Source organism: Macaca fascicularis, chromosome 10 (genome assembly GCF_037993035.2).
Source record: "Macaca fascicularis isolate 582-1 chromosome 10, T2T-MFA8v1.1".
NCBI lineage: Eukaryota > Metazoa > Chordata > Mammalia > Primates > Cercopithecidae > Macaca > Macaca fascicularis.
The window spans coordinates 16,415,014-16,441,973 of NC_088384.1; the positions used below are offsets into that span (position 1 = coordinate 16,415,014).

The following is a 26,960-nucleotide window of genomic DNA, read 5'->3' on the forward strand; positions in this document are numbered from 1 at the left end:
GGGAATCCCGCTCGACCAAGAGCGCCGAGCGCATCGAATAAAACTCGGAGCTTGCTGAGCGCGGGAGCTGGCATTTATTTATTGAGAATTTGCTACGTTCCCAGCCTTGCGCTAGAAGCTTACAAACATTATTTCACTTGATCCTCACTGCATTCCTGTCGCATTTTGCAGAAGAGAACGAGGCTGGGAGAAGTGAAGTGCCCAAGGATACACAGGTAGTTGGAATATGAGACCGAGTATTACTCCAAGTCTTCTGATTCTGAATGCAGTGCTTTCCCCAAAATACTATGCTGTTTTCTTTCAAGATATTTTTATACAGCAGTTTTCCTCTTTGCAAAACCTAGATCTATGCAGATTAATAGCAGCGTGCTTATTTAGACTTCAGCATCTACATTTGAGCATTTGGCATATTAGGGGTGAGGTGGAAGAACTTATCTTTGTGACAATGTACAGTAAAATAATTTTCATGGCGAATCATCTACACTTTTTAGTTAGAAACAGTCTTCAGAGAGAGAGGAAGAGATGTCATTTACAGGCGAGAAACAAGTTTTCTGATTTGCCGTGGAGAACTTGGACCAATGAGTAGAAATTACAGTGTATAGAACTTGGTTTAATATGAAGAAGAACGCCAGGGGCGGTGGCTCACGCCTGTAATCCCAGCACTTTGGGAGGCTGAGGTGGGTGGATCACCTGAGGTCAGGAGTTCGAGACCAGCCTGGCCAATATGGGGAAACCCTGTCTGTACTAAAAATACAAAAAATTAGCCGAGCATGGTGGTGCATGGCACATGTCTGTAATCCCAGCTACTCGGGAGGCTGAGGCAGGAGAATCACGTGAACCCGGCAGGCGGAGGTTGCAGTGAGCCAAGATCGCACCACTGCACTCCAGCCTGGGGGACACAGCGAGACTCCATCTCAAAAAAAAAAAAAAAAAATATATATATATATATATATATGAAGAACTTATTTTTCTTGTACAGTTCAATAGTACAATGGGCTTCCTTGTGAGAAGTGAGCTCCCTCTCACTGGAGGAGCGCTCAAGCAAAAGCTGGTGTTACTGTAAAGCAGAGAGGTTAGAGATGTAGACTGGCTTCTAGAGTTGTCAACCCCATGCAACGTAAAATCATGTGCGCAATGTGTGTTTTCCTGGGACTCAGGCCCCATCAAAAATTAAGAACCCCTGTCCTAGCAGATTTTCCATTGCAGAGTTGGGTGAGTGCTTGAAGACGAGGTAGTCATGAGACCAACAGAAGCAAGGTGATTTGTCTAAGACCACATGCTCATCAGTGATCAGATAAAGATGAAAAGCCAGATTGTTGGACTCTTGGTTCAGTGCTCTTTTTGCTCTATCATGCTCTCTCCCCCTGTGCACTGAGTACAAGATTGATTCTGTTCCTTACAACTGTGAGGTGCTGCGATGTTAAAACACCTGAGATAAAGTTGCTGAAATCATTTGCAAAATGTAACCGCACATACTTAATAAAAGTAGAATGGCCTTTTTCTCCGCAGCTCCTATCCTACTCACCAAAAAGACAGGCAATGAATTTCACCAAAAGGTGTTAGATTGCATTGCTGGGACACCTTGCCTGATGTTAGGCTTTCCTCTGAGGCATTTAAGAGCCCTAATGATGTATTTCCTTTTTGTTCTTCAGAGCCCTAAATCCATTGGTCAGGATGATTTCAGTTGTGACAGAAAGCCATTTCCATGTGGTTCCCCAGAAGAAAATGTATTGGCTCACATGATTGAAATTTCCAGTATCTGCAGACAGGGTTACATCCAGGGAGATAACTCAGGCTGGTCCCTTGACATCTCTGTGGTGCTCTCCTCTGAGTTACCTTTATTCTCAGATTCAGGTGATGACTCCAGCAGCTCCAAGCTTCATCATCTTTCCTGCTAGCAGTGTCCCTGTGGAGGGAGGTTTTGTTTGTTTGTTTGTTTTGAGACAGGGTCTTGCCCTGTCACCCAGGCTGGAGTGCAGTGGCACGATCACAGCTCACTGCAGCCTCGACCTCCTGGGTTCAAGCAATCCTCCCACCTCAGCCCCCGCAAGTAGCTGGGACCACAGGTGCATGCCACCATGCCCAGGTAATTTTTGTATTTTTTGTAGAGATTTTTTTTTTTTTTTTTTTTTTTACCATATTGCCCAGGCTGGTCTCAAGCTCCTGGACTCAAGCAATCCACCTGCCTTGGCCTCCCAGAGTGCTGGGATTACAGGTGTGAGCCACCATGCCTGGCCCTGGAAGGGGTTTCGTTTTCCCTTTTGTTTTGGCAAAAGCAATGGGATTGATTCTTCTTGCCTGAATTGGATCATGTGCCCAGACAAAAAGCAATCACTGTGAGCAAAGGTGTGGGGTCTGCTGATTGGCCAAATGAGGTCACCTGCTTACCTCCAAAGGTAGGTCGGGGTAGACACCAGGAAAATCAGGGGTTGCTGTCAGAAGAGTAAGTGCATGTTAAGTAGGCAAACATAGTAGCTGTCCACGCAATGTACCACTAGCTTGGACCTAAAAGTGTAATGAGCCCTATTGGTCCCATTTCTTCTTTTAGTCCACCTGAAGATGGAGCATATCAAGTTCTTGCTCATTTTAAGCTCCTGGAGACCTGAAGTCAGATCTCTCCTCAGCCTACTCTCTCAATCACAAAATGCTATTAACTTGTTCCCAGTCTTGGATCATTGCACGTCCATTTATTAAACAGATATTTGTCGAAAACACAGCATGTGGTGGGTGCTGTCTTAGGTGCTGGGAACAGAACAGTGAAGAGAATTGAGAGCCCCTGTTCCCCGGGAGCTTACATTCCGGTTGGGTTGGGGCACACAAAATTAAGATATGAATACTATATTCAGTGATAATCAGAGGTGCAGAAAATAATGCCAGGTTGGCTAAGAGAGTACCAGCAGGGGATGAAGGTAGGAACAGCTTGTTCTTTAAAATAGTAATCAGGGAGGCTTCTCTGTTAAGGTGCACACCGGAGCTAGCTCAGCTAGAAGTGGGTTGGTGGTGGGAGCCAGGAGGTCATAGTTACTTGAATGGATTCAAGTGCTTCCTCTGTACCTTGATGGAAAAGTATTCCTTGTTGAATATCTTTTCACAGTTCTCTTGCATGTTTGAAACTTGGAAAGAGAGAAAGGAGGACTCCCTGGGCAGGCCTAGTCATGGTGGGGTTTGTGAGTAAGAATGCCTTTTCCCATGGCAAGTGAGGATGGCATCTAGGATATGTGAAGAGGGGGCACTCCCTAAGGGTGGGGCTGTTCTCTGGTCCACCTGACCTAAGGAAAACTGCCCGGTGCATGGCAGCAACAGGTGGGGCCTATCAAATTGTGCTTCGTTTGGGCATCTCCCTCAGACTGTTTTTCTGTGCTCTTTTCTTTCCAGATGTATTTTGAGCAGCTTCTTTGTATTAGGTCTGATGGGAGGATGCCATCCTGGGTACATACATTAGGCCAGGGCCTTTTGCCAGAAGTGACAGGACCTAATTAAAACTGCCTTAAGAGACAGGGAGAGGGACATACCACAGATACTCAGTCTGTGTGTGTGCCCTAAATTGCAAAATAAAAAAATAAAGAGACCAGTAGAAAATATGTAACTCATGTAAAAACCAAAACAAAGCAAAACAAAACAAAAACCCACTCAGAGCCAGAGAGAAGCAGGCCCTCTGGACAGCTGGGTCCGGGGATTCAAATCCTTCCCTCTTCCCTCTGTTCTCTCAGGCTAGCAGTTCTTAGGGGTCTGGAATCATGGCCACAGGTAGCTCAGGCTTACATCTTTATAGTCTCCTGACCAGAGAGGAAAGAACATGATCCCACATGAGCAACACACACACACACACACACACACACACATACATACATGTGCACGCACTAAATCCAAGAGAAGAATTCCAATTGGCTGGGATGGGGTCATGTGATCATTCAGTATTGTGATAGACAGTTCCTGGCACACCACAAAGTTGCAATAGGGCATTAGTCCTTCCACAAAGGAAAGGGGATCTATTCTGGGAAGACAAATAATAAATGTCCCCTATGGTGAAGCAATGATACTTGTTTTCCTGCTTTTGAACAACTTATTATCTTCTGTGTATGTGTTTTGTGGGCAATGTAAAACAAGTCCAAGTCCATAATTACCATGGTACAAATGTAAAAGCAGGATGTGCCCCATCTCTCATTGGGCTATTACAATAGCTTCCTAACTGATTTTTATCTTCAGGGCCCCCTCCCCACTTCCAAGTCCATCTGCCATTGCCATCAGGATAAAGCACTGCTAACATGAGCTTATACTCCAGTTAATGACTTTTTTCTTTCTCTTTTTTTTTTTTTTTTTGAGACGGAGTTTTGCTCTTGTCACCCAGGCAGGAGTGCAGTGGCGTGATCTCAGCTCACTGCAACCTCCGCCTCTTGGATTCAAGCGATTCTCCTGCCTCAGCCTCCCGAGTAGCTGGGATCACAGGTATGTGCCACCACGCCCAACTAATTTTTGTGTTTTTAGTAGAGACGGGGTTTCACCATGTTGGCCAGCTGGTCTCGAACTCCTGGCCTCAGGTGATCTGCCTGCTTCAGCCTCCCAAGCTGGGATTACAGGTGAGTGCCACCATGCCAGCTAATTTTTGTATTTTTAGTAGAGACGGGGTTTCTCCATGTTGGTCAGGCTGGTCTCGAACTCTTGACCTCATGATCCACCTGCCTCGGCCTCCCAAAGTGCTGGGATTACAGGCGTGAGCCACCATGCCTGGCCACATTTTCTTGTCTCTAATGGTTCCCCCACACTCCACCACTTTTGCCAGCTCATGCATCTAGCTAGCACCATGCACCTAGAAAGCGCCTATTTATTCTTCAAGATCTAACTTGATACTGACAGATAAATAGAAAAATGTGCCATATACATACAGTAGGATATTACTCAGTCTTAAAAAGAGGGAAATCCTGCCATCTGTGACAACATGGAAGGACATTATTCGAAGTCAAACAAGCCCATCACAGAAGGACAAATACTGCATGATCCTACTTCTATGAGGTCTCTGTAATAGTCAAGCTCATAGAAACAGAGAATTCAATAGTTGCCAGGAGCTGGAGCATGGGAGAAATGGAAAGTTGTCCAGTGGGTATAAGGTTTCGGTTATGCAAGATGCCTACGTTCTAGAGACCAGCTATACAACATAGTGTGCACAGTTAGCAATATAGCTTGTGAACTTCAAAATATAAGACGGTAGGTCTCATGTTAAGTGTTTTTTGTTTGTTTGTTTTTGAGGCAGAGTCTCTCTCGGCTGCCTAGGTTGGAGTGCAGTGACACGATCTTGGCTTACTGCAGCCTCCACCTCCTGGGCTCAAATGATTGTCCTGCCTTAGCCTCCCAAGTAGCTGGGATTACAGGCATGCACCACCATGCCCGGCTATTTTTTTGTATTTTTAATAGAGTTGGGGTTTCACCATGTTGGCCAGGCTGGTCTCTAACTCCTGACCTCAGGTGATCCACCCTCCTTGGCTTACTGAAGTGCTGGGATTACAGGAATGAGCCACTGCACCTGGCCAAAACTACCATGTTAAGTGTTTTTTTAACCACCAAAACCAAGCCAAACCAAAACACCAAAAACAAAAACAAAGGGACCCAGGGAAACTTTGGGAGGTGGTGGACATGTCTATTACCTTGATTTTGATGATGGTATCATGGGTGTCTGCATATGTCCCAGTCATCAAATTTTACACATTAAATATGTGTACTTCTTTGCATATCAATTATACCTCAATAAAACTGTTTAAAAAAGATTAGATAAAGCCACAAAAAGAATCTAATTTGAATGCCCCCTCTCCAAGTCATCTTATTTTCCCACACACCTAGTAACATGCATCTATTACTGCACTTCCCATATTGCATTGCAACAATCCTTTTACACACCTTGTTCCCCTGTTCCTCAAGGACATGGCCTGTTTCTAAGTCATCTTTGTCCCTCTGGGCACATGGTAAGCACAGTATTCAATGAATCCTTTTGATTAGATGTCACTGAATGAAGAGTGGGACAAAAAACTTTTCTTGGGACTCAGAGGAGAGAGAAGAGAATTGTTTTGGGAAGTTACAGGAGTTGTAGGCCGGGCGCGGTGGCTCATGCCTTTAATCCCAGCACTTTGGGAGGCCGAGGCGGGCGGATCACGAGGTCAGGAGATCGAGACCATCTGGCTAACACGGTGACACCCTCTCTCTACTAAAAATACAAAAATTTAGCTGGATATGGTGGCAGGTGCCTGTAGTCCCAGCTACCCGGGAGGTTGAGGCAGGAGAATGGCATGAACCCAGGAGGCGGAGCTTGCAGTGAGCCGAGATTGCACCACTGCACTCTAACCTGGGTGACAGAGCGAGACTCTGTCTCAAGGAAAAAAAAAAAAAAAAAAAGAAAGTGATAGGAGTTGTATTGGCAATTGGTTTGGTTTGCCCAGTCCATCCCCCATTGTCTGTAGCAGAAAAGGCCGCTGCCCAGGCTACAGGAGTGAGCAGGTAACTCCAGCCAAGGGAATCACAATACATCCACTTGAGCTTTCCTGCAGGTGTTTGAAAACTTCGGAAGGAGGCAAAAGGCACTTTGTAGCTCTCATCAAGTGGTGAGGATTATAAGGAAATTGAGGCTGCCCCAAGCCATGTGGGGAGAGACTGTGAAAATGAGAAAGACACAGAGAGAGGCTCAGAGATGCTCAGTGCCTGTCTCAAGTCATCCCTGAGGTCCCTGCCCCTGCCCCTTCCGTGTTATGTCACGTGAGCCAAGCATCTCCTCCCTCTCCCCTTTGTGTAAGCTGGCTGGTTTGCTCCTCTGTCATTTGGAACCAAGAGGACCTCCCATTTGATAAGGTGATATGGTTTGAATGTCTTGTTCCCTCCAAATATCATGTTGAAATGTGACCTTCGAGGTTGGAGGTGGGCCTAATGGGAAGTGTTTGGGTCATGGGGGCAGATCCCTCATGAATGGCTTGGTGGTGTGCTCGTGTAATGAGTGAGTTCTCACTCTAAATATGCATAATGAATGAGTTCTTGTTCTATGAGTTCATGTAAGATCTGCTTGTTTAAAAGAGCCCGGAACTCCCTCCTCTCTCTTGCTCCTGCTCTCTCCATGTGACACGCTGACTCCCCTTCTGCCATGATTATAAGTTTCCTAGGCCATCACCAGAAGCAGATGCCGACACTGTGCTTCGTGTACAGCCTGCAGAACTGTGAGCCAAATAAACCCCTCTTAATTGTAAATTACCCAGTCTCAAGTATTCCTTTATAGTAATGCAAATGAACTAGGACATGCAGCTTCAGGGAAGAGGGGACCTTTGAGCTGGTCCTTGTCTGTGGGTTGGAGTGTGGTGGGGTAGGATGGGAGGACACTCCTGATGGGAGAAACTGGGTGGAAGGAGGGAAGGAGGGTCAGTACTGCCTTGTGTCTTTGGAATGACAAGCCGTGGCATTTTCTGGTCTGTGGTGTCAGTTCCTGAGAGTTCTTAGGGAAGGTTGGGACAATGCTGAGGGTTTATACTTAACCTAGAAGGACCTGGACCAGCCCCTACCTTCTCCTCCAGAACTGCTGCCTCTCCCTCCCATGGGTACATTTGGATCTCATGGTGACTCTCTCCATTAAAATAATTTTTTCTTTTCTTTTTCTTGGACTCCATCTCCAAAAAAAAAAAGTCTGGGACCTCCCCTGCCCATTGCTCCTGCTCTCGCCATGTGACATGTTGGCTTCCCATTGCCTTCTGCCTTGATTGACTGTTCACTTCCTGAGGCCTCACCAGAAGCAGATGCCAGCACCATGCTTCCTGTAAAGCCTGTAGAACCATGAGCCAATTAAACCTCCTTTCTTTACACATTACCCAACCTCAGGTATTTCTTTGTAGCAATGAAAGAACTGGCTAACACAGTGCCTTATACAGGTGTACCATTTTGCAACCTTTTATTCTGTGTTTTTATTGTGCCTTTTCTGTGTCTAGATACTTTTAGATACAATGGTATTCGTGTTACAAATACCATTATGTTACAATTGCCGAAGTACTCAGGGCAGTTACATGCTATAGACATTTGTAGCTTAGGAGCAATAGGCTATACCATGTAGCCTGGTGTGTGATAGGCTATCCCATCTAGGTTTGTGTAAGTGCACTCTGGTGATTGCACAACAATAAAATCACCTAATGATGCATTTCTCAGACTGTGTCCCTGTTGTTAAGTGACACGTGATTTTGTTAACAACTTGTTTTTCTCACTTAAAATGATGTCTTTGGGAGACTTGGCTTCTAGCTAAGTTGGAGTAACAGGGACCAGATTTCCCCTGCTGCCTGAGATAATAATAACAATAAAAAAAAGCCAGCCAAAAAAAGTCTGAAAGTGGTTTTCAGACATTATGTATTGGGCAGCACAAGGGAGTGACCTCTGAGACAGGGAGACAAACAAGGTGAGCTCTACCGCTGCCTTGGCTTACTGCCTAGAGGGTTTCCAGAACAGTTTATTAAGGAGTGACCTCTTTGGAGCCCCATGGTGTCTCTGAGTTGAGGAGATGGAGTGGGGAGTTTGGGGAGGCCACAGTGGCTGGCATTCACACGCAGAACATGCAAGAGGAGAGCGCTAACTGGAGAGAGACAGTTCCAGCTCTTGTGAGAGTCCCTCTTGCATCTTCAGCAAATACTGATCAGCGAATGCATGCAAAGATAGCACTCAAGGCTGGAGAAGGCCACCTCAAGGACTGGAGGGAACGATCTCCATAGCTTGTGGCGTGCTGGAATCATTTGGGTTCCCATCAGCCAGGACGGACATCTGGTGGTGCACTTGGGAGTAGGGGAAACTAGCCCTAGAGTAAAGGCCTCTCTGATCCAGCCAACAAGGCTTAAAAACAAACCTTGAAGGATCAAACTGTCTTTAAGTATCTTCACTGCGTCACAGAACAAAGCTCAAGATAGTCTCTAGGAATACAAATATCCAGTGCCCAAACAAGGTAAAATTCACAATACCTGGCATTCAATAAGAAAATCTCCACGCAATGAAGAAAAGCAGGAAAATGTGACCCACAATGGGGAGGAAAATCAATCCTTATAGACAGACCCAGAAAAGACACAGATGACAGAATTAGAAGACAAGGACAATAAACGCAGTCATTATAACTATATTCCATATGTTCAAGAAGGGGGAGGGAAGATTAAGTGTGCCGAGCAGGGACACAGAAGATGTAAATGGGACTCAAGAAGTCATCTAGTTCCAGGAAGATGACGTGGGTGTGCTTCTTCCTATCCTTGCTAAGTATAACTAAACACCTTGAACCTTATATACAAAACAAATGCAAGACGATACTTCAAGGTGGGGAGAAGGCAGAACAACTGGGGACCTCAGGACCTGAAGAAGTTCCTTGGGGTTTCTTTTTGCCTGATATATACCAGATGGGGTGCTGGAGGAGTGGGCAACGTATAAGAGCCAACAGGGGCACACAAGGCCCAACAGAAGTGCGCTCTTTCTAGCCAGCCACCAGAAAAGTGGCAGCCTAGCAAGACAGAGAACTTTGAGAAAATAATTGCTCCACTCCAGTCAAACACCACAGAATAGGTGGTGGACCCACACCACCTGTGCCAGCAAAGGCTGAGTGGGGAGCCCAGACTTCCACCCTCTTTGAGCACCTCAACCCTGCCCTCCTGCACCCCCTTCCCATCCCAGGTGGTGTCAGGGAAGGTTAGGAGGAAGCTGGCTGGGGCAGTGTCAGAGGCGGCCAAGGAGAGAGTCAGGACTGCCACCACTGCCTGGCAGTAATGAGGTCACCCTGGACCTGGTGTCAGTGGGACCCTGTGGGGATCAATAACAAGGCGCTCCTGCCCCTCCCACCCAGGAGAGAGCAGCAGAAGCCTAGCAGAGGGCCGAAGCTCCTACTCTTGGGCAGCAGTAATGAGGAACCCCCCTCTGGTGTCAATGGTGGCAACCTGGACTTCTACCCCCAGCTAGCAGTAATGAGGCAGCAGCCCTCTCTTCCCCCTGCTGGAGTGGTATCAGGAAAAGGTAACTAAACTGAAGGGTTAAGTAAGATCCAGAGTCTCCTAACATAATACCCCAAATGTGCAGATTTCCACCAAAAAGCACTCATCCTACCAAGAACCAGGAAGATCTCCAGCAGAATGAAAGAAGACAATTGATAGATACCAACAGCGAGATGACAGAGACGTTACATTTAACTGTTAAAGATGTTAAAGCAGCCATCATAAAGATACTTCAGTGAGCAATTATGAACATGAGTTAAAAAAAGAAAAAAATTCTCAAGAGGGCTGTAGGCAGTAAAATAAAAAACTAGGATATAAATACAAAATATTAAAAAGAGAAAAAAGATAGTCTCAGCAAAAAAAAGAGAAAGTTTCATAAAATAAAAGATGAAAAGAAATAAAGAATACATAGAAGAGCTAACAAAAAACCTAATAGATGAGCTCAACAGCAGAATGGAGGCTGAGCAGAGGAAGTAGAGGGACAAGTGAACTCAAAGACAGAATATTATAAAATAACCAATATGGGCCGGACGTGGTGGCTCACACCTGTAGTCCCAGCCCTTTGGGAGGCCAAGGTGGGTGGATCATGAGGTCAGAAGTTTGAGACCAGCCTGGCCCACATGGTGAAACCCCGTCTCTACTAAAAATAGAAAAAGTTAGCTGGGCGTGGTGGCAGGCGCCTGTAATCCCAGCTACTCAGGAGGCTGAGGCAGGATAATCGCTTTGTTTGAAATGTTTCTTCCCCGGTGCTGTAAAGAAATAGTACTTGAACATAAATTTAATGTTCTCAGTAAGGTCATTTTTATACTTTTTGTAGAAAGGGTACAGTTGCCACCAGTTTTGTTACGAGAGTACACTGAACAAAGGAGGCAGGGTCATTTATAATCTGACGCCTGACGTGTTTACCCTTCTGCTGTGTCCGGTTTCCATTGGCTGGAACAGTACCTCGTATTTTGTATTTGTCCCGATTGGCTAGCAACTTAGAACTTTTTAAAACAGGCAAAGGCAGAGGAGAACAAAGGAAGGAGGAGGTAACTTGTGGAATGCTGAGAAAGGTAAAAACACCTTTAAGTAAGGAAGAGGAACAGGCTATGACCTAATGCTTGCTTGGACCAGTTATAAGTATGCCAGGGCAAATATTTAGGCTAAATTGTGGGAGTTAAGAACATAAAGTACATTGATTTCTTTATTACGGCTAGTAGATATTTAAGAATGTTATTAGCACAGGTCTTTGAATACATTTTGTTTTTAAGAGAAGTTACTATTTATTCTTAATTAGATGGGGAGGACAGTTTTTGAAGAGGAACCTCTATGTTACTTTTTACAGCTTGAACCCAGGAGGCAGAGGTTGCAGTAAGCCAAGATCGCGCCATTGTACTTCCAGCCTGGGTGACAGAGCAAGACGTTGTCAAAAAAAGAAAAAAAGAAATAAACCAATATGAACAATAGAAAAAAAAATAGACTGAAAATAAAATGAGCAGGGTCTCAGGAATTCATGGGACTACAACAAAAGATCTAACATTCCTATCATGGGTCTTAGAGAGAGGAAATAAAAGGGCAGGACTGGAAGAGTATATGAAGAAATAATGGCTGAAAATTCCCAAATTTGGCAAAAGACATAAGCCTAAATATTCAAGAAGGTGAACACATCCCAAAATAGATAAACCCAAAGAAATTCATTCCAAGACGCATCATAACTAAACTTTTGAAAACTAAATACAAAAAAAAAAAAAAAAACACCTTGAAAGCAGCCAAGGAAAAATGTTTTCCTTATACAAGAGAAACAACCTGAATGAGAAAAAAGTTTCTCATCAGAAATCATGGAGGCCAGAAGGAAGTGGAGCAATATTTTTCAGGTGCATTAAGGAAAGAACTGTTGGCTAGGCACGGTGGCTCACACCTGTAATCCCAGCACTTTGGGAGGCCAAGCTGGGTGGTTCACTTGAGGCCAGGACTTTGAGACCAGCCTGGACAATATGGTGAAACCCTGTCTCTACTAAAAATACAAAAATTAGCCGGGTGTGGTGGCACATGCCTGGAATCCCAGCAACTTGAGAGACTGAGCCACAAGAATTGCTTGAACCCTGGAGACGGAGGTTGCAGTGAGCTGAGATCACACTACTGCACTCCAGCCTGGGTGGAGTGAGACAGAGTGAGACCCTGTGTCATCAACAACAACAACAAAAACAACAACAACAACAACAACAACAACAACTGTTAAATATCTGTGACAGTTCATTTACTTATCGACTTGACTGAGTTAAGGGATGCCCAGATAGCTGGTAAAGTGTTATTTCTGGGTGTGTCTGTGAATGTGTTTCTGGAGAAGATCAGCGTTTCTTTTTTATTTTCTTTTAGATGGAGTTTCGCTCTCGTCACACAGGCTGGAGTGCAATGGCGTGATCTCGGCTCACTGCAACCTCCACCCCTTAGGTTCAAGCAATTCTCCTACCTCAGCATCCCAAGTAGTTGGGATTACTGGTGTGAGCCAACACACCTGGCTAATTTTGTATTTTTAGTAGAGATGGGGTTTCACCATTTTGGCCATGCTGGTCTCGAACTTCTGACCTCAGGTGATCCACCCGCCTTGGCCTCCTAAAGTGCTGGAATTATAGGAGTGAGTCACCACGCCCGGCCCTATACATTCTTTTTAGGTGCCAACAGAATATATGCCAAGATGGACTACATTCTGGGCCATAAAACAAATCTCAACAAATTTAAAAGAAATCATACAGGGACAATTTTGTTCACAGACAAAAATGGAATCAAACTAGAAATTAATAATAGAAAGATAATAGTAAAATCTCCATACGCTTGAAAACTAAGCAAGACACTTCTATAGAGTCCTTGAGGCAAAGAGGGAGTCTGAAAAGGATGAACAAGTACCTTAAACTGAATGAAAATGAAAACACAACATATCAAAATTTATGGGACACAACTAAAGGTGGGCTGAGAGGGACATATATAGCACTAAATGAATATATTAGAAAAGAGGTCTAAATCAGTTATTGAAGCTCCCATCTCAAGAACCTGGATAAAGAAGAGAAAACTAAATCCAAGGCAGAAGAAGACAAATTATACAAATAAGAGGCAAAATCAGTGAAATTGGAAACAGGAAAACAATGGAGAAAATCAGTGAAACAAAGGACTAGTTCCTTGATAAGACCAGAGAGAGAGCGAGAGAGCGAGAGAGAGAGAGAGAGAGAACGCATGAGAGAGAAGATTACTATTATCAGTAATGAAACAGGAGATAGCACTACAGAACCTGCAGACACCAAAAGAATAATAAGGGAGTATTTTGAACAACTCTACACACATAAATTTGACAACCTAGATGAAATAAATCAATTCTTCAAAAAAACACGAACATTTATTACCACAAATAGATCTTTTTACTAGCCCTATAACTATTAAGAAATCGAAATTATAAATTTAACAACCTAGATGAAATGGATCCATTCTTCAAAAAACACACACTATTACAAATAGATATTTTTACTAGCCCTACAAACTATTAAGGAAACCAAAAATTTTAATTTGAAATTTCTCAAAAATTAAATCTCCATGCCCAGATGATTTTGCTAGAGAATTCTCCTAAATGTCTGAAGAAGAATTTTTAAAAATCTATAAAATATATTCCAGAAAACAGAAGAGAACACTTTCAAGTCTCTTTTATGAAGCTAGTATTACCCTGAGAGCAAAACCAGAGGAGACAGTATAAAAAAAGAATCTACAGATTAATATCCCTTGTGAATATAGGCACAAACATCCTTAGTAAAATATTAGCAAGACAAGGGATCATGGCGGACAAGAGGCAGGACTAGATTGCAGCTCTGGATAGAGCAGCATGCGGAGGCTTGCATTGTGAATTTTAGCCCCAGATCGACTGCAAGAACAATCCAGCAATCCTGAGAGGACCCACAAACCCTCTGAAGGAAGTGGACTGCTCCTGCAGGACCTGGGAGACACCCCAAATACTGTGAGTGCCCCAATTGCAGAAGTGGGAAAGGGAGACCCCCCTCTTGTGAACACACACCCCCAAGGGAGAAACTGAAGGTCTGTTTGAGGAAGTTCTTGACTTTACCTGGAGCTGAGTCAAGTTAGAGAGCTGAACCGAGCGAAATACAGGGGTAGAGGAAGCAGCAGGGAGGCCCTGGGAGCTCAATGGATCCCCAAGCAGCCCATTCCTGCCTGGCACCACCGGGATCCATCAGGAGGGTGGCCAGAAGAGTAGGGAGTGAAACTCCACAGGGGCAAGGACTTTTCTAGCTGAACTTTGTAACAATTTGAACGGGGCAAGAAGCCTCTCGGCCAGAACTCGGGGGAGGGCACAAGTCTGGCTTGCAGACTTCACAGGCAGGGGAAGAACTAAAGCCCTTTTCTTTCCCCACTGGGAGGCAGAAAGCCTTGGGCAAGTTTTCAAGTTCAACTTACCCTCCGCCTGGAAACAGATTTGGGGCTGTTGCAGGGGGCACGGTGGGAGTGAGACTGGCCCTTGGGTTTGCATGGGAGCTGGATAAGCCCTGTGACTGGCTTTTCCCCTCTTCCCTGACAACCTGCATGACTCAGCAGAGGCAGCCATAATCCTCCCAGGTACACGACTCCAGTGACCTGGAATCTCACCCCCATCTCCCATAGCAGCCAGAGCAAGACTTGCCCAAGGGGAGTCTGAGCTCATACATGCCTAGCCTTGCCCCCACCTGATGGTCCTTCCCTACCCAACCTGGTAGCTATAGACAAAGTGTGTCCAGAATTCATCCCTTCCAGTGGGTTCTTGGCCTTGCTGACTTCAAGAATGAAGCTGCGCACCCTCGTGGTGAGTGTTACAGTTCTTAAAGATGGTGTGTCTGGAGTTTGTTCCTTCAGATATTCAGATGTGTCCAGAGTTTCTTCCTTTGGGTGGGTTTGGTGGTCTTGCTGACTTCAGGAGTGAAGCCACAGACCTTCGCAGTGAGTGTTACAGCTCATAAAGGTAGTGCAGACCCAAAGAGTGGGCAGCAGCAAGATTTATTTTGAAGAGTGAAAGAACAAAGCTTCCACAGCGTGGAAGGGCACCCGAGTGGGTTGCCTCTGCTGGCTGGGGTGGCCAGCTTTTAATCCCTTATTTGGCACCGCCCATGTCCTGCTGATTGGTCCATTTTACAGAGCAGTGATTGGTCCATTTTACAGAGTGCTGATTGGTGCGTTTACAAACCTGTAGCTAGACACAGAGCGCTGATTGGTGCATTTACAATTCTTTAGCTAGAGAGAAAAGTTCTCCAAGTCCCCACCCAATCCAGAAGCCCAGTTGGCTTCACCTCTCAATCCCCCCTCTAAACAGGATACCCCAACTGCTGTTGGGAATTGGGTTATGACTGCTCTAGCTACTTCCTGCTCAATAGGGGCAAAGAAGGGGCCCTACAGTTGTAGTGTCCTCCAGAGGGGAACTCTTTAGGCCAGTGAAAGGGCCAGCGGGTCAGTTCAGGGGTCCTCGGTAGAAGTTGTAAGTTGAGCTAACTAACATTTGGGGTTCCATTTGTAACGCCATCTGTAGCTTGATGGCCCTGATTCTAGAGGAAACAAATTTGACAAGGAGGTTAAAAATACAGGGACCGAAGGCAAGTAATAGCAAGATGGCTGCCACAGGACTCAGAAAGAAGAGAAGCCATGTTGCCCAACTCCAGAGGTTGGTATAAGAGTTTGAAAGGCATTGTCTGATTTCAGAAGCCTTTTCCTATAAAGGCCAGGTGGCATCTTGTACTATCCCTGACTGGTTAGTGTAAAAACCACACTCTTCTCCTAAGGTGCAGAGTCCTCCTTTCTCAGCAGTGAGGAGGTCTAGGCCTCGGTGGTTTTGGAGAGTCACTGCTGCCAAGAGTCTATTTGGGATTGTAGAGTAAGGATATATTTCATTATTTCTTGCATACCGTCTGAGAAATCCTTTGAGAGTGTGTGGTACTGGGTTAATGAAATAGATAAACTGGCTATTCTGGTTCCTGTAGCAGTAGCCATTCCTAACCCTATTATGTAGGAGTATTAGCTGTATGGCTGTGTGCTGAAAGACTTGAGCTTTGAGGGGTACTGATAGGGTCTGATTTCCTGGGGCAATGTTAATGTTGGGACTTAGAAAAACTAAGGTGCAGGTGCCTGTCCAGTTAGTGGGGAGGCAAATATAAGTTGACATTCCACATAAGAAGAATATACCTTGGCTGGGTAGATAGAACTGGTTGTGTATGTTAAAAAGGTGTGTGAGTTTGTTGTTTTCATTTTCCCATACTCCTAGAGTACTTGCCAAGGTAGCTTCGGTGAGTGACTGGAAAGGGGTGTTGGGAGCAAACTGAATGGCTCCCTGTGTTCTATTTTCCCATTGGAGAAAAAACCATTGTGTATCTACTAGGAACCATTCGAGAGAGTTGGAAGAGTGATGCCTTTTGTCCTCACTTGTATGAATAGGAAGGATACAATTTCTGAGGCTCCCCATATCCTAGCTTCAGGAATAGCTTTTGTTAGGCCTGCTTGCCTGAGGAGGGATCCTAAACTTCCAGATAGTCCCCTCTACGATGGGGCTTTGGGCAAAAATTATGTCTTTCTGATTGGTGAGCCTGGGTGCCTAAAGAAGGTAACAGAGTCCTGAAGTTTATACTAGAAATCTTTCTTATAGGAGAAACTAGAAAAGCACCAGAGACAGGGAGTGGTTTTTAGAAGTGGGACTAGAATCGGAGAAGAGAGGTGAGAGGAAGTTTGTCTGGCAGGCATTAGGATCCAGGAGGCAAGGGTCAGGATAGATAGGACAGATGGGCAAGTCTCTCTTGGACGACATGACTTTGAGAGTTCTGCTCATGGCTGCTGCAGGGTCAACCAACTTGTTGTAAGGACCCCAGAGCTGAATGGCTTTCCTTTCTGTCGACCCTCAGCTCAGCCCAGAAGTACAGGAAAAGTGGAAGCTGGTTCCAGGAAAACCAACACTCCCAACTCTGGAGAGTCGGGGGTTGTTAGAGAGCCCTTTCCCAGAAAGCCTGACACCCATGTCTTTAGTCCGGTGGCTGCACTATTCACTTTTAACTGGCCGACAAATGCCCGGTATTTAGCCCCTGAATTCTAAGGAAAAATAGGACAGAATAGCAAGCAAAAGGGGTCTGGTGGTACTCACCGCTTGGTGATAGCCCCACATTGGGCGCCAAAATGTGTCCAGAATTGGTTCCTTCTGGTGGGTTCTTGGTCTAGCTGACTTCAAGAATGAAGCCGCGGACCCTCGTGGTGAATGTTACAGTTCTTGAAGATGGTGTGTCTGGAGTTTCTTTCTTCTGGTGGGTTCGTGGTCTCACTGACTTCAGGAGTGAAGCCGCAGTGAGTGTTACAACTCTTAAAGGTGGCACATCTGGAGTTGTTTGTTCCTCCTGGTGGGTTCATGGTCTCGTTGACTTCAGGAGTGAAGTTGCAGACCTTTGCAGTGAGTGTTACAGCTCATAAAGCTAGTGCGGAACCAAAGAGTGAATAGCAGCAAGATTTATTGTGAAGAGCAGAAGAATAAAGCTTCCACAGCCTGGAAGGGCACCCAAGTGGGTTGCTGCTGCTGGCTTGGGTGGCCAGCTTTTATTTCTCTTATTTGGCCCCGCCCACATCCTGCTGATTGGTCCATTTTACAGAGCGCTGATTGGTCCATTTTACAGAGTGCTGATTGGTCCGTTTTTACAGAGTGCTGATTGGTGTGTTTACAAACCTTTAGCTAGACACAGAACACTGATTGGTGCATTTTTACAGAGCACTGATTGGTGCATTTACAATCCTTTAGCTAGACAGAAAAGTTCTCCAAGTCCCCACCTGACCCAGAAGCCCAGCCAGCTTCACCTCTCAAAAGGACATATAATCTCGGGAATTCTAGGGCCCTGCCCACTGCCGGTTCCTCTCCACACTACTTTAGCTGATGCTTTCTGGAAAGTACCACCTCCTGGCAGGAGGCCAACCAGCACAAAAATAGAGCATTAAACCACCAAAGCTAAGGACCCCCACAGAGTCCACTGCACCCTCCGCCAACTCCACTGGAACAGGCGCTGGTATCCATGGCTGAGAGACCCACAGACAGTTCACATCACAGGACTCTGTGCAGACAGCCCCCAGTACCAGCCCAGAGCTGGGTAGACTCACTAGGTGGCTAGACCCAGAAGAGAGACAACAATCACTGCAATTGGCTCACAGGAAGACACATCCATAGGAAAAGTGGGAGAGTGCTACTTTAGGGGAACACCCCATGGGACAAAAAAATCTGAACAACAGCTTTCAGTCCTAGACCTTCCCTCTGACAGAGCCTACCCAAATGAGAAGGAACCAGAAAACCAAGCCCTGGTAAGATGACAAAACAAGGCGCATCAACACCCCCCACTAAAATCACACTAGTTCACCAGCAATGGATCCAAACCAAGAAGAAATCCCTGATTTATCTGAAAAAGAATTCAGGAAGTTAGCTATTAAGTTAAACAGGGAGGGACCAGAGAAAGGCAAAGCCCAGTGCAAGGAAATCCAAAAAATGATACAAGAAGTGAAGGGAGAAATATTAAAGGAAATAGATAGCCTAAAGAAAAAACAGTAAAAAAGTCAGGAAATTTTGGACACACTTTTAGAAATGTGAAATGCTGTAGAAAGTCTCAGCAATAGAACTGAAAAAGTAGAAGAAAGAAATTCAGAACTTGAAGACAAGGTCTTCAAATTAACCCAATCCAACAAAGACAAAGAAAAAAGAATAAGAATATATGAACAAAGCCTCCAAGAAGTCTGGGATTGTATTAAATGACCAAACCTAAGAATAATCAGTGTGCCTGAGGAAGAAGACAATTCTAAAGGCTTGGAAAACATATTTGGGGGAATAATCAAGGAAAACTTCCCTGGCCTTGCTAGAGACCTAGACATGCAAATACAAGAAGCACAAAGAACACCTGGGAAATTCATCACAAAAAGATCTTTGCCTAGGCACATTGTCATCAGGTTATCCCAAGTTAAGACAAAGGAAAGAATCTTAAGAGCTGTGAGACAGAAGCACCAGGTAACCTATAAAGGAAAACCTATCAGATAAACAGCAGCTTTCTCAGCAGAAACCCTACAAGGTAGAAGGGATTGGGGTCCTATCTTCAGCCTTCTCAAACAAAACAGTTATCAGCCAAGAATTTTGTATCCAGTGAAACATCCATCATATATGAAGGAAAGATACAGTCATTTTCAGACAAACAAATGCTGACAGAATTCACCATAACCAAACTACCACTACAAGAACTGCTAAAAGGAGCTCTAAATCTTGAAACAAATCCTGAAAACACATCAAAACAGAACCTCTTTAAAGCATAAATCGCACAGGACCTATAAAACAAAAATACAAGTTTAAAAAGCAAAACCAAAAAACAAACCCAAAGTATGCAGGCAACAAAGAGCATGATGAATGCAATGGTACCTCACATTTCAATGCTAACATTGAATGTAAATGGCCTAAATACTCCACTTAAAAGATACAGAACCACAGAATGGATAAGAGCTCACCAACTAATTATCTGCTGCCTTCAGGAGACTCACTTAACACAAAAGGACTCACGTAAACTTAAAGGGGTGGAAAAAGACATTTCATGCGAATGGACACCAAAAGGAAGCCGGGGTAGCTATTCTTGTATCAGACAAAACCAAACTTTAAAGCAACAGTGTTTAAAAGAGACACAGAGGACATTATATAATGGTAAAAGGCCTTGTCCAACAGGAAAATATCACATTCCTATACATATATGCAACTAACACCAGAGCTCCCAAATTTATAAAACAATTACTAATAGACCCAAGAAATGAGATAGACAACAACACAATAAAAGTGGGGAACTTCAGTACTCCACTGACAGCACTAGATAGGTCATCAAGATAGAAAGTTAACAAAGAAACAATGGATTTAAACTATACATTGGAACAAATGGATGTAACAGATATATACAGAACATTTCATCCAACAACTGCAGAATACACATTCTATTCAACAGTGCATGGAACTTTCTTTAAGATAGGCCATATGATAGGTCATAAAATGAGCCTCAATAAATTTAAGAAAATTGAAATTATATCAAGCACTCACTCAGACCACAGTGGAATAAAACTGTAAATCAACTCCAAAAGGAACCTTCGAAACCACACAAATACCTGGAAATTAAATAACCTGCTCCTGAATGAGCATTGGATCAAAAACAATATCAAGATGGAAATTAAAAACTTATTTGAAGTGAATAACAATGATGACACAACCTATCAAAACCTCTGGGATACAGCTAAGGCAGTGCTAAGAGGAAAGTTCATAGCCCTAAACGCCTACATCAGAAAGTCCAAAAGAGCACAAAGAGACAATCTAAGGTCACACCTCAAGGAACTAGAGAAACAAGAAAAAACCAAACCCAGACACAGCAGAAGAAAGGAAATAACCAAGATCAGAGCAGAATGAAATGAAATTGAAACAAACAAAAAATATAAAAGATAAATGAATAAAAAAGCTGATTCTTTGAAAAGATAAATAAAATTGATAGACCATTAGCAAGATTACCTAAGAGAAGAAGAGAGAAAATCTAAATAACCTCACTGAGAAACGAAACAGGAGATATTACAACTGACAGCATAGAAATACAAAAGATCATTCAAGGCTACTATCAACACCTTTACGTGCATAAACTAGAAAATCTAGAAGGGATGGATAAATTCCTGGAAAAATACAACCCTCTTAGCTTAAATCAGGAAGAATTAGATACCCTGAACAGACCAATAACAAGCAGCAAGATTGAAATGATAATTGAAAAATTACCAACAAAAAAAGTCCAGGACCAGGTGAATTCACAGCAGAATTCTACCAGACATTCAAAGAAGAATTGATGCCAGTCCTTTTGACACTATTTCACAAGACAGAGAAAGAAGGAACCCTCCCTAATTCATTCTATGAAGCCAGCATCACCCTAATACCAAAATCAAGAAAAGACACAACCAAAAAAGAAAACTACAGACCGACGTCCTTGGTTAAGATAGATGCTAAAATCCTTAACAAAATACTAGCTAATTGAATCCAACAATATATCAAAAAGATAATCCACTGTGATAAGTGGGTTTCATACCAGGGATGCAGGGATGGTTTAACATGTGCAAGTCAATAAATGTGATACACCACATAAATAGAATTAAAAACAAAAATCACATGATCATCTCAATAGATGCAGAAAAAGCATTCAACAAAATCCAGCATCCCTTTATGATTAAAACCCTCAGCAAAATCGGCATGCAAGGGCTTAATGTAGTAAAAGCCATCTACGACAAACCCACAGCCAACATAATACTGAAAAGGGAAAAGTTGAAAGCGTTCCCTCTGAGAACGGGAACAAGACAAGGATGACTGCCTTCACCACTCCTCTTCAACATAGTACTGGAAGTCCTGGCCAGAGCAATCAGACAAGAGAAAGAAATAAAGGGCATCCAAATCGGTAAAGAGGAAGTCAAATTGTCACTGTTTGCTAACAATATGATCATTTACCTTGAAATTCCTAGGGGCTCCTCCAGAAAGCTCCTAGAACCGATAAAAGAATTTAGCAAAGTTTCCAATACAAGATTAACGTACACAAATCAGTAGCTCTTCTATACACCAATAGTGACCAAGCAGAGAATCAAATCAGGAATCAACCCCTTTTACGATAACTGAAAAAAAAAAGAATAAAATACTTAGGAATGAAAGACCTCTACAAGGAAAACTACAAAACACTGCTGAAATAAATTATAGATGACACAAACAAATGGAAACACATCCCATGCTCATGGATGGGTAGAATCAATATTGTGAAAATGATCATACTGCCAAAAGCAATCTAAAAATTCAACACAATCCCCATCAAAATACCACCATCATTCTTCACAGAATTAGAAAAAAAATTCTAAAATTCACATGGAACCAAAAAGAGCCCAGATAGCCAAAGCAAGACTAAGCAAAAAGAACAATTCTGGAGGCATCACACTACCTGATTTCAAACTATACTGTAAGGCCATAGTCACCAAAACAGTGTGGTACTTGTGCAAAAATAGGCACATAGACCAATGGAACAGAATAGAGAACCCAGAAATAAACCCAAATACTTACAGCCAACTGATCTTCGATAAAGCAAACAGAAATATAAAGTGGGAAAAGGACAGACTTTTCAACAAATAGCACTGGGATCATTGGCAAGCCACATGTAGGAGAGTGAAACTGGATACTCATCTCTCACCTTATACAAAAATCATCTCAAGATGGAGTAAGGACTTAAGCCTAAGATCTGAAACTATAAAAATTCTGGAAGATAACATTGGAAAAACCCTTCTAGACATTGGCTTAGGCAAGGATTTCATGACAAAAAACTCAAAAGCAAATGCAATAAAAACAAAGATAAATAGCTGGGACCTAACTAAACTAAAGAGCTTTTGCACAGCAAAAGGAACAGTCAACAGAGTAAACAGATAACCTATGGAGTGGGAGAAAATCTTCATAATCTATACATCTGACAAAGGACTAATATCCAGAATCTCCAACAAACTCCAACAAATCAGTAAGAAAAAAACAAATGGCCGGGCGCGGTGGCTCAAGCCTGTAATCCCAGCACTTTGGGAGGCCGAGACGGGCGGATCACGAGGTCAGGAGATCGAGACCATCCTGGCTAACACAATGAAACCCCGTCTCCACTAAAAATACAAAAAAAAAAAATTAGCCGGGCGTGGTGGCGGCGCCTGTAGTCCCAGCTACTCGGGAGGCTGAGGCAGGAGAATGGCGGGAACCCGGGAGGCGGAGCTTGCAGTGAGCCGAGATCGCGCCACTGCACTCCAGCCTGGGCGACAGAGCAAGACTCCGCCTCAAAAAAAAAAAAAAAAAAAAAAGAAAACAAACAATCCCATCGAAAAATGGGCTAAGGACATGAATAGACAATTCTCAAAAAAGATATACAAATGGCCAGCAAACATGAAATAATGTTCAACATCACTAAGGATCAGGGAAATGCAAATCAAAACCACAATGCAATACCACCTTACTCCTGCAAGAATGGCCATAATAAAAAAACAGTAGATGTTGGTATGGATACAGTGATCAGGGAACACTTCTACACTGCTGGTGGGAATGTAAACTAGTACAGCCACTATGGAAAACAGTGTGGAGATTCCTTAAGGAACTAAAAGTAGACCTACCATTTGATCCAGCAATCCCACTACTGGATATCTACCCAGAGGAAAAGAAGTCATTATTCAAAAAAAATACTTGCACATGCATGTTTATGGCGGCACAATTCACAATTGCAAAATCATGGAACCAACCCGAATGCTCATCAATCAACGAATGGACAAAGAAACTATGGTGTGTGTATATATGTGAGCCGAGATGCTGCCACTGTGCTCCAGCCTACACAGTGGGAGAAAATATTAACAAAGCACATATCTGAAAAAGGACTAGAATATAGAATACATAAAGAACTCTCAACACTATATGATTTGCAAATATTTTCTCCCATCTGTAGGCTACATTTTGATTTCGTTGATTGTCTCCTTTGTTGTGCAGAAGCATTTTAGCTTGCTGTAATTCCACTCAATTATTTTTGCTTTGGTTGCCTGAACTTTTGTTGTGATATTCAAAAAATCATTGCCACGGCCAGTATCAAGGAGCTTTCCCCCTGTTTTCTTCTGGGAGTTTTACAGTTTCAGGTCTTATGTTTAGGTCTTTAATATATTTTGAGTTAATTTTTGTATATGGTAAAAGATAAGAGTCCAGTGTTATTCTTTTGCATGTGGATCCTGTTTCCCCAGCATCATTTATTGAAGAGACTCTCCTTTTGTGTCTTCTTATTGTCAAAAATTAGTTGACTGTGCATGCTTGGGTTCATTTCTGGGCTTTCTATTCTTGTTCCATTGGTCTATGTGTTTGTTTATGCCAGTACCATATGTTTTGATAACTATAGCTTAATATAATTTGAAATCAGGAAGTGTGAAGCCTCCAATTTTGTTTTTCTTTCTCCACATTGCATGAGGGGTTAATATCCAAAATATATAAGGAACTCACACACCTTAATAGCAAATAAACAACCCAAGTAACCTGATTAAAATATGGGCAAAGAACCTAAATAGATATTTTTCCAATATAAAAATGGTGAACAGATATACAAAAAGGTGCACAGCATCACTACTCATTAAGATAAATGCAAATCCAAACCACAAGTAGTTATCACCTTAAACCTATTAGAATGGCCATTATCAAAAACAGAAGAGCTAACACATGTTGGTGAGGATGTGGAGAAAAGGGGACCCTCTTATACTGTTGGTGGGAATGTAAATCGGTACAACCATTATGGAAAACAGTGTGGAGGCTCCTCAAAAATTAAGAATAGAATAAAAGGTTAGAAGTTGTCAGGGATTAAAGAGGGAAGGGTGTCAGGAGGGAAGTCGGTATGGCTATAAAGGGACAAAATGAGGGATCTTTGTGAAGATGGAAATATTCTGAATCCTGTCTGTATCAATGTCAATATTCTGGTTATTATATTGTACTCTCATTTTGCAAGAGGATACCAATGGAAGAAACTGGGTAAAGAGTGCATGGAGCTCTCTATATTACGTCTTACAACCACACGTGAATCTACAATAATCTCAAGATAAAAAGTTTAATTAAAAAGTCTATCCATTGCTATAAGGGACATGATGGTAATAATTGGCAAAATCGGCATGTGGTCTATAGATTTAGTAACAGTGTCGGTATTATTTTTCCTGAATTTGATAACTGCACTGTGATTATGTAAGGGAACGTCCTTGTTTCCAGAAAAGAAATACTGAACTATTTTGGGGTAAAGGGACATGATGTATGTATTTTACTCTCAAATGGTTCAGAAAAATGAATATATATGGAGAAAGAAATGGAGATAACAGCAAATATGGCAAAATGGTAAGGAAAGAAAAACCTTTTGGGTGTGATTAAATATGTCTATTATCTTGATTGTGATCATTATTTTATTGATGTTTACAAATCCATCAAATATCACACTTTAAATATACGTCAAATATACTTCAATAAAGGTGTCAAAATGTCAAAAAAGGGACTCAAATTAAATTTCCAGAGATGAAAGCTACAATGCCTGACATGAAAAATGCACTAAATGGAATTAATAGCCATTTAGACACTGAAGAAGAAAAGTATTTTTTTAAGATACAGTAATAGAAACCATCCAAAATCAAACATAGAAGAAAGACCCCTAAATGAAGAATTTTAGTGAGCTGTGGGACAATTTTAAGTTTAATGTAAGTGTTATTTGAGTACCTGAATGAGGAGAGAGACTTGAGTGTATAGTTGCTTCATGGTGTCAATGGTGTACTTAAGTGTGCTTTTGTGGTGGCTGGTAATAGTTTCTCATTTCCATATTTAGCACTTCCTAAGGATCTCTTGTAAGGCAGGTCTGATGGTAACCTAGGAAATACCATTCTAGACATAAGCCCTGGCAAAGATTCCATGACAAAGACACCTAAAACAATCGCAATAAAAACAAAACTGGACAAATGGAACCTAATTAAACTAAAGAGCTTCTGCATAACCTACAGAATGGGAGAAAATATTTGCAAACTATGCATCCAACAAAGGTCTAATAACCAGAATCTATAAGGAACTTAAACAAATTAACAAGCAAAAAACAACCCCATTAGAAAATGGGCAAAGGACATGAACAGACGCTTTTCAAAAGAAGACGTAGCACACGGCCAACAAGCACATGAAAAAATGCTCAATATCACTAATCATTACATAAATGCAAATCAAAACCACAGTGAGATACTATATCACACCAGTCAGAATGACTAATACTAAAAAGTCAAAAAATAACAGATGCTGGCGAGGTTGCAGAGAAAAGGGAATGCTTATACACTGCTGGTGGGAACGTAAATTAGTTCAACCACTGTGGAAAGCAATTTGGAGATTTCTCAAAGAACTTAAAACAGAACTACCACCATTTGATGCAGCAATCTCATTAATGGGTATATACCCGTAGGAGTATAAATCATTCTACCATAAAGGTACATGTATGTATATGTTCATTACAGCATTATTCACAATAGCAAAGACATGGAATCAACCTAGGTGCCCATCAATGGTAAATGGGATAAAGAAAATATGGTACATTTACACCATGGAATACTACACAGCCACAAAAATAACAAAATCATGTTAATCATGTTTGTTTGTTTGTTTGTTTGTTTTTTCCACAGCATGGATGGAGCAAGAGGTCATTATCCTGAGAAAATCAACGCAGGAACAGAAAACCAAATGCCACATGTTCTCCCTTACAAGTGGGAGCTAAACAATGAGTACACATGGACTCAAAGAAGGGAACAGTAGACACTGGGGCCTATTTGAAGGTGTAGGGTGGGGGGAGGGTGAGGATCAAATAACTACCTAGTGGGTACTATGCTTGTTACCTGGGTGATGAAGTAATCTGTACACCAAACCCCTGTGATACACAATTTTCCCATGTAACAATCACGCACATGTACCCCAAACCTAAAATAAAAGTTGGAAGAAAAAATAGAGAATGAATACTAAAAAAAATTTGCAGACATAATGGGTCAAAAATTTCCAAACCTACAAACGTAAAGAAAACTGCATTAAGGTATATCATAATCTAATTGCTTAAAACCAATGATGAAGAGAAAATCTCAAAAAACAGCCAGAGTAAAAAGATCTATATGTAGAAAAAAGTGAAGACTGCTGTCCTTAGAAAAGGCTACTTGTAGGTTTGGTCCTCGGCTGGTGTCTGGGAACTCGGATTCCGAGACACAAATTTTGTTTCTCCCTTTCCTTCTGTCTGAAGGCTGATAACTCTATTGCAATGACCAGGGATTCAGGGAATGTACCTGAAGTTCTCCATTCCCTGGACCCAAGCACAATCTCCTACAGAAGCCTGTTCAAATGGCAATAGCTCTGAGCCCTCACTTAATTTACTCAGAAGGGGTCCAGCTTTCTCTAGTTCC

General features: G+C 42.7%; 1 long non-coding RNA gene across 1 annotated transcript; it reads left to right on the forward strand.

The window, feature by feature from the left end:
• Positions 1-23: 23 nt before the first annotated feature.
• On the forward strand, positions 24-26,538 carry LOC123567201 (uncharacterized). Its single transcript, XR_012418800.1, has 3 exons — positions 24-215; positions 7,651-7,842; positions 26,199-26,538. It is a non-coding gene; the product is annotated as an uncharacterized lncRNA (long non-coding RNA).
• The last annotated feature ends 422 nt before the right edge of the window (positions 26,539-26,960 follow it).